At 41.2% G+C, this 7385-nt stretch overlaps 1 protein-coding gene across 1 annotated transcript in view; it reads left to right on the forward strand.

The window, feature by feature from the left end:
* The window catches only part of Nalcn (sodium leak channel, non-selective), a 357549-nt gene that overhangs the window by 122120 nt on the left and 228044 nt on the right, over positions 1–7385 (forward strand). The gene's annotated exons all lie outside the window — the stretch shown is intronic.

Here is a 7385-nt window from a genome sequence, read left to right on the forward strand (position 1 = left end):
TGTGTGTGGTAAGAGCATGTAAGTTTTCTTTGAGTGTATTTCAAACATGCCATTCAGTACTGTTAACTGTGATCACTACTTTGTACCTTACATCACCACCAATGACTGGTCTTATAACTAAATGCTTCAGCGGGCATCTCTAGTTTTTAAAGCTCTTCATTGGCACGTGTTTGCAGTGCACAGCGATCATATGTGCTGCGGGAGGTCGGTGCGTACACGTGCGTGACACACCTTGAGTCTTTCCAGGTTGTGCACCTCCACTTGCTTCCCCTCCGCATTTGCCAAAGAGCTGTTTCCTTTACTTCAATTCTTTTTCTTCAGTCCCTTCACCACCTCCATCCCTTTATCCCTTGATTTACTTTCCATCTGAAAAAAGTCTCCCTGCTTCTCACTATCTGTTCTTCACTCTTTATTCATAGTTTGGGGTTCTCATAGAAGAGAAGCCATTCACTGTTTAAACTCATCTGTCTGATTTATTGCACGTAACAGTGTGGTCTCAAGGTCATCGGTCACCTGTGAAGGACTCAAGTTTATCCTTCGGTATGGCAGAATGGCGCTTTGCTGTGCATAAGTGCCTCGTCTTCTTTGTCCACTTTTCTGTTCCTAGCATCGCTCCCCATTTCTACACTCCCCACCCAGCCCTGGAAACCCCCATTCTATTCTCTGTTTCTGTGAGCTTGACCTCTTAGATTCCACATATAAGCAAGACCGTACAGTACTTGTCTTTCTGTGTCTGGCTGATTCCACTCGGTATTGCATCTCTCTAGTTCATTTGTATTATTTCAAATGGAAGATTGTCTTTATTTTGGTAGCATGATTCTCTATTTTTTGTCAACGTTACCTGTTTTTTGTTTCATGGCCCTCCCTCCCCACCTCCAACTCTTCTTGCCCTTCTTATTTGTAAAAGTCCTATTTCCATCTCCCTTTAATTCTTTTTTATCCTTTTCATAATTAAATTTATTGGTACAATTTAGATACACATAATGATGACATTCATCATAGGGAATTTGTACCTGCACATGATATATCTTGATTCCTTTTCCCATCCCTCCTTCAAGCCATCTTTATCCACCATAATTATGAAGACTTGCTTACATTTTTCTCTTTTTTTCTTTTTCCTCCTCCTTCCTCCTTAGTTCCTCTTTCCTTGTGAAAAATTTATTTCTATTTCATAATATCTACTGTACACTTGGGTCTTTATTTATACTTTCAGCTTCTCATAAAAGAGAAACTGTGATATTACACACTTGTATCTGATTTATTTCACTTAAAATATGGTCTCAAGGTGCACCCACTTACCTAGAAATGTCTTGCGCTTATCCTTCTTTAAGGCTGAGTAGTACTCCATTGTCCCTCCAGCACTTGTTTGTGCTTGATTTCTTGATAATATCCACTCTTTCTTGATGGTGTCTCAGCGTTGTTTCACTTTGCGTCTATGAATGACCAGTGACGTTGAACTTTTTTTCATATATTTATTTTCTGTTTGTATTTCTTCATTTAAGAACTGTTTATGCATCTCAGGTGACCACTTTTGGATTGCAGCTCTAAACTGGGGGGACCTGATATTTTCTGAGTTCTTTATGGATTGTAGATATCAGTCCTTGGGTTGACGAACAACTGGCTGACAGTTTTTCCCACTCTGTGGGTTGTCTTTCCACTCTGTTGTTGATTTCTTCTGCTGTGCAGAAGCATCGTAATAAGATGACATCCCCATTTTTGGTTCTTTGTAATATTTCCCATGAAATAAGGTTTTGTTCATGAAGTCTTTGCCTGAACCTTATACCTTCAAGATCTCTACCTATTCTATCTTCCAGCTGATTTAGTGTTACTGTTAAAATTTAGGTTTTTGATCAATCTTGATTTTAATGTAGTGCATGTGAGTTTGGGTCTAGTTTTAGTTGTCAGTATGTGGAAAGCCAATTTTCCCATCACTATTTATTAAAGAGGCTGTCTTTCTTCCAGGGAGTATGTTTGACCCTTTTGTCAAAGATAAAGTGGCTGAGTGTTTGAAGTTGATTCTGCATTTTCCATCTGTTCCACTGATTTTTGGGCCTGTATTTTTGCCAATACTGTCCTGTTTTGTTTTGTTTTGTTTTTGTTTTACGGCAGTAGCTCTGCAGTAAAATTTCAATCCAAGGTCTGTTGTGTACCTTGTCTTGTCTTTGTTTCCAAGTAATTGCTTTCACTATTCTGGTGTCTTCTGGTTCCAAGTAAATTTTATGAAAGTTTTCTCTAATTCAGTGAGGTATGCTAATAGCATTTTTGTTGGGATTGCATTAAATCTGTACAACAATTTTGGAAGTATGGCATTTCCACTATGTTGGTTCTTCCTACTTAAGGGCAAGAAATATCTTTCCATTTTTCTGATATCCTCAACCATCTCCCTTTACAGAATACTGTGGTTTTCAATGTATAGATCTTTTACTTCCTTTATTGGAATGATCCCTGAGCATTTCATGTTTTGGGGTTTTTTTTGGCAGAACCTGGGATTGAACTCAGGCCCTTGCACTTGCACTTGCCAGGGAACTGCTTATTCCACTGAGCCATCTCCCTGGCTCCGCATTTCATGTTTTTGATGCTATTTTGAAGTGTTGTTTCCATAATTTCTAACTCAATGAGTTTGATGATTTTATACAGGAATGTTGTTGATTTTTGAGTGTTGACTTTGTGCCCAGCTATGCTGCTGAATTTAGTTATTAATTCCAGAAGTCTTCTGGTGGAATTTTTTGGTCTCCTATGTAGAATATCATTTATTTATACTTCATAAAATGCATAATAAATTGTAGACTGCAGTCCCCATGCTGTGCTGTAGAGCCCTGTAGCTTTTCCTTCTGTCTAATGGTGTTTTGGTGCCCAGCTTCTAATTCCCCTCTCTCCTTGCTTCCTGTCCCTTTTCCTACCTTTAGTGACCAGGCTTCTGTGCTATACTTCAACGAAATCAACTTTATTTGGCTTTTGTACATGAATGAGGCCACAAAGTAGTTATTCTGCTATGCCTGACTTAGTTTACTTAATATAACGTCCTTTGGTTCCATGTATGTAGCTGTAAATGACAAGATGTCATCCCTTTTGTGGCTGAATGTATTTCACTGTGAATACATTTTCTTTTTTAATAATTTATTTATTTATTTATTTATTTATTTATTTGGTAGAGTCTCACTGCAAAGCTTAGACTCATAGTGATCCTCCTGTCTCAGCCTCTCCAGTGCTGGGACTACAGGCATGCATCACCACGCCTAGTTTCAGGGCCAGCACAGCGTGTGGTATCAGGGATCAAACCCGGGTCCTTGAGCTTGCTAGGCAAGCACTTAGACCGCCAAGCTATCTCCCCAGCCCCATTTTCTTTACTCATCATCTGGCAATGGATACTTTAGCTGGTTCTGTGGTTTTTATAATTTGATTGTACTAATTTATATTACCATCAATACCCAGCATTCATCTTTTGTGTTTTTTATGATAGTCTTTCTATCAGCCATGAGATGCTGTGTTTGTGGATTTAATAAGCATTTTCTTGATAGTAGTGACAGTAAGTACCTTTTCCTATACCAGTTGGATACTCATATATCTTCTTTGGAAAAGTGTCTACTTACGGTCTTCACCCATCTTTAAATAATTATTTTTTGCACTGTAGTTGTGTGAGTTCCTTGAGTATTTTAGACTTTATACCTTTTAAGACATAAGATTGTATTTTTCCATGTTCTGTAGGTTGATTTTTCATTTTATTGCGTGTGACTAATTTGTTTCTAGCTGTTAAAAGAATGGAGAAAGGAAAAAGAAGATTGTTCATGAACATTGATAGTGTTCAAAATTATTTTGTGATCTTGTTTCCGTCCCATATTTGATGATGACTGTGCGTCTAACGGGCAATGACTACAACCACCTACTACTATTGCTGACAGTGATGACATTACTATCGACAGCTATACTGGTACTATTAGCATAAGAGGTGCTATCAGCTGATGCTGATATCTACTGCATACTAACTGTGTTCTAGTCACTAAGATAGTAGCGAAGGAGACCAGCACAGTCCGCACCCACCTGCAGGCTTCAGTGCACCTCAGGATGGGAGGAAACAAGGCAGTGTTGAAGTAACAAGCATAAGAGTAAGGGGGATTTTGAAAAAAACTAATGCAAGACATCCTGAGAATATACCATTTGGAATTCTCTTTGCTTGAGAAGTCAGGAAAATCCTTATGAGGTAGAGAAATTTAAGCAACGACCGTGAGAATGAGAAAGGTAGTGGCAGAGGAGGACTTCCCTATAAACCCGTGATAAGAGAGGTTGGAGTGCCTCGACCATCCATAGGTGAGAAAGTGGTACAGATAAATTGCTCTATTAGAGCTGCTCTGACTAGCTAATTGGAGTCATATAGGAACCAGAATCCAGTGCTTTCAGACTTATTGAGTGTCTGTTAATTGCTGCCTTTGGGTTGTGATATGGAATTAGGAGGCCTGTTTATCACAGAGATTTGAGGATTAAAAAGGAATGAATGACTGTGGTGAAAAAACTGAGCAAGGACATAGGACAATGAGAGTTGGTGTGCACAGTGGGAAATACAGTATGTTGGGCGTGGCATGTGCAGATGTGGCATCTGTGCCTTAGACATGGGGGAGGAATGCAGCAGCAAACCTGGTAAGTTCTGTGGACATGAGTAAGGGTTAGTTAGAAAGTAAGGAAGAAGTCAGAAAACTCAACACGAAGGAAGTTCCCTGCAACTTAGCTTCACATCTGACCTTACATCAAGCTTTACAGAAGGGCCCAGCATTCATGAAAGCATGTAGATGAACACAGTGAGGAGCATGGAGCTGTCTGCTTGCTGTGGGTCAGAACTGTGGGGAGAGGGAGAGAGGGACTAAGGAAGGGGGAAAGAGAGAAAGGGAGGAAGAGGGAGGGAGAGAGAGGGAGGGAGACACAGGAAGAGAAAAGGAGGGAGAGAGGGAGAGAAGAAAAGAGGGAGAGAGAGGGAGGAAAGAAGTGAGGGAGGGAGAGAGAGGAAGGAGAGAGAGAAAGCGAGAGAGGGAGGGAAACAGAGAGAGAATGGGAGAGCTTTCCATGTCTGAGCAAAATAATAATTACTAAAAGAAAAGAGACAAGCACTATATTTAAGAAGAAATGGCAGTCACATATTTGCTGGCTTTTACTAGCAATAGATACTGTCCAAAACCAGTCCTGGAAGCTTCCACTCATGATCTGGGGTCAGAATCACAACCCACCCCCAGGGAGTGATGGGAGGACAGGCCACTTGGTTCATGTTTGTTTGTCTTTCGATACTGGATATTGATCCCAGGGTCTTTGCACTGAACTACAGACCAAGCACTTTTGGACTTGAGGCAGGTCGCTCTCACTGTTTCCATGTTGCCCAGGCTGAGCTCAGACTCAATCTCCTGGCTGCTTCCCAGAGTGCTGGATTATTGCTATGTGCCACTGCCCAGCTGTGCTTCCTTTTGTTTTTACAATAAGCAACATGTAACTGTGTTCTCATGATTAAAAATTAATTACATAAAAAAAAATAGTAGAGTTACCCTTCCAACATTTCTTTCCTCCTTCTTCCCCTGGAGGCCACGTAGAGTGCTTTGTCAGACTCCTGTTTGTCCCTACATTTACACATTTCGTGTCATGTACGAAAAAGCATTTCAGCCTCTGGGAAACCTGAGGTCTTCACAGCTTCCTCTTCTCACAGCTCTTCTCACTTACTCGTCCTTTGGACTGCAGCGCAAACCACGCTTCTGTAAGGAAGCTTTCCTTGTCCTCAAAGCGAAGGTCGGGGGCCTGGTAGCATATCTTGTCTCAGTAGCATATCATCTTATACTTTTCTGTTTCTTGTAATTTTAATGAAGCAAATTCATATTTTTGTTTATTACTGAATGACCTGCAACGCAGGGAAACTCCATGACAGCCACTACTACCTGTGCACTCCGCGGTGTGAAACTGGCCCCCGCCGTCCATCGCGTGAGAGGGAGGCCAAGCAAAGGCACGAGGGTCCCGGCCTCAGGGAAGGCCTGTCAGATCTGCTGAGAGGCTGTCGGCCCCGTTGAAGTGTCTCCCGAGCTAGAAGTCTGCCCCACCGAGGATATAACAACCCTCCTAACTTTTGAAAACAGTTTGTCTCTGTATGCCTGTCTCTGGTGGCTAAAACAAGCTGTGCATTTGCAGTTTATTCCCAGAAAGGGTCATTCACGCGGTGTGTGGCTTTGGGGGCTCTGGACAGTGTTTCTAGCAGAAGCCTCCTAAAAAGTGACTAGCAGGGTCCTGACAGGGCATAGCTCTGCCTTTTATTTTAGAACTCTGCTCCTCTTCTTTAGAATGTGCAGTGAATTGGTCTGTGCTTTTAAAATATGGTATTAGGAGTGACACAGTGGGAATGAACCCAAGTCCAATCTTTCTATCTACCATCCATCTATCTACAGTATATTATCGAAATGAAATGAAACTGAATTGATAGAAATGAAATGAAAGGCTGGCGAGATAGTTCAATGAACTAAGTGACTGCCTAGGCAAGAATAGGGACTGGGATTCGATCCCCAGCACCACCTGCTGCACTGGCCCGGCCTCCCTGGCACACTGAGCTGGCAATCAGTGCGGGCAAAGTGGCGCATGCCTGTAATCCCAGCACCGGGAGGTTTGAAAACAAAAGGATCAGTATGAGATCGAGCTGTGTATTGAGACCCTGCACAAAATACAAAATAAATAAATAAATGAATAAACTGAAACATTTAAATATCAGTAATTAAACTGAGTTTGTAATATTGTACTTGGCGATATAAATTAGAAAACTAAGGAATCAATATCGGAGAGGTGGCACAGGGTCCCTGCTGACTACGCAGAGTTGTTGCTTTTGTCCTTAGAGTGGAACTATTTCAAAAAATTGGTGCGAATTTTAATAGAGTAACTTAAATGAAAATCCACATATCCTGTCCCTCTCTTGGAATGATCTGCTAAGACAAGGCTCGCGTTTCCACCAGGCTATCTTCGGCCAGAGCTGCGTGGTGGCTGCCACACTTGCCTGGGTATAGAGACTGCGCTTTGCCTCGGTTTCCCCTTTCTTCATATTTTCCCTATAATGTGCTACTGAGTTCTCTGTTTGTCCATGAAATCATATATTTATCTCTGACAGAGTAGAAAAATACTTTTTTATGCATGATTCTGTAGTGGAAAAATAAAGAATGATTGTATAAATACATAGTTGAATAAAACACATAGAAGTGCATGAGTAGAACGCATTTTTAGAGCACCCGGTACTGGTGGAACACCCTGAGAAAGGAACTGACTTCTCACTTGCTTTTCCCATCTGTATTTCCCGCTGTCTCCCAAGATCATTCCTTGGGTGATCATGGAATGAGTTGTGACAATGTGATTTCAGATCTCACAGATCTTACAGTAAGTAA

The sequence above is a fragment of the Octodon degus genome, unplaced genomic scaffold (genome assembly GCF_000260255.1).
Source record: "Octodon degus isolate 3935 unplaced genomic scaffold, OctDeg1.0 scaffold00039, whole genome shotgun sequence".
Lineage (NCBI taxonomy): Eukaryota > Metazoa > Chordata > Mammalia > Rodentia > Octodontidae > Octodon > Octodon degus.